The 1,157-nt window shown below is 42.4% G+C and overlaps 1 non-coding gene across 1 annotated transcript; it reads right to left on the bottom strand.

Annotated features, from left to right (window-relative positions):
- LOC112804338 (small nucleolar RNA R71) lies at positions 1-109 on the bottom strand. Its single transcript, XR_003202948.1, has one exon. It is a non-coding gene; the product is annotated as a small nucleolar RNA R71 (small nucleolar RNA).
- Positions 110-1,157: the final 1,048 nt, after the last annotated feature.

Below are 1,157 nucleotides of genomic sequence, written 5' to 3'. Positions count from 1 at the left end.
AAACTTAGGATGGAAGTTCAAACCTTCAGACAAAAAGAGGGTGAATCCCTCTATGAAGCTTGGGAGAGATACAAGCAACTTATCAGAATATGTCCTCCCAACATGATCTCAGACTGAACCACACTAGACATCTTCTATGATGGCCTTTCTGAGATATCCAAGATGTCACTGGATGACTCTGCTGGTGGATCACTCCACTGGAAGAAAACGCCTGAAGAGGCAAGAGAACTCATTGACATGGTTGCAAATAACTAGATTATGTACACTTCTAAAAGAAACCCTGTAAGTAATGGGGTAGCTCAGAAGAGATGAGTTCCTGAAGTTGACACTCTGAGTGCCATATTGCTTTGAGTGGTCAATTCAGTTTATGCTGGAAGGAGAAAATGGAGCAATGATAGCTGAGGGTTACTACCTAAACTCTGTAGTGGTGCATTGTAGTAGGGAAGAGTGTTAGGGTTATATTCTATTGGCTGCAAATGCGTTAGGTGATAATCAGAACCTTGATCAAATTCTGATAGTTAGAGACTTTTCGGAGGTGTTCCCGAAAGATATTTCTGAGTTTCCACCTCAAAGGGAGATTGAATTTGCGATTGAATTGGTGCCAGGAGCCGGACCAGTATCGATTGCACCGTACCGAATGGCTTCGATAGAGTTGGCAGAATTAAAGACACAGTTGGAAGAGCTTCTGAATAAGAGGTTCATTCGACCGAGTATATCTCCGTGGGGAGCGCCAGTTTTATTGGTAAAGAAGAAGGATGAAGGAATGCAACTTTGCGTGGATTACTGGCAGTTAAACAAAGTATCCGTTGCCTAGAATCGATGACTTAATGGATCAATTGCAAGGAGCTGGGGTGTTTTCCAAGATTGACTAAAGATCCAATTACCATTAGATAAGGGTGAAAGAGGATAACATTCTGAAAACTGCGTTTAGGACGCGCTGTGGACACTACGAGTTTGCGGTGATGTCCTTTGGATTGACGAAGGGACCTGCTGTGTTCATGGACTACATGAACAGAGTATTTCGTTCCTTTTTGAACAAATTTGTGGTGGTTTTCATAGACGACATCTTAGTTTATTTCTAGACGGTGAAGGAGCATGAGGAGCACTTGAGAATTGCGTTGCAAATCTTAAAGGAGCGGAAATTGTATGCTAAGTTG

Source organism: Arachis hypogaea, chromosome 5, assembly GCF_003086295.3.
Source record: "Arachis hypogaea cultivar Tifrunner chromosome 5, arahy.Tifrunner.gnm2.J5K5, whole genome shotgun sequence".
In the NCBI taxonomy this organism is placed as follows: domain Eukaryota; kingdom Viridiplantae; phylum Streptophyta; class Magnoliopsida; order Fabales; family Fabaceae; genus Arachis; species Arachis hypogaea.
This window is presented reverse-complemented; position numbering and strand designations above follow the sequence as displayed.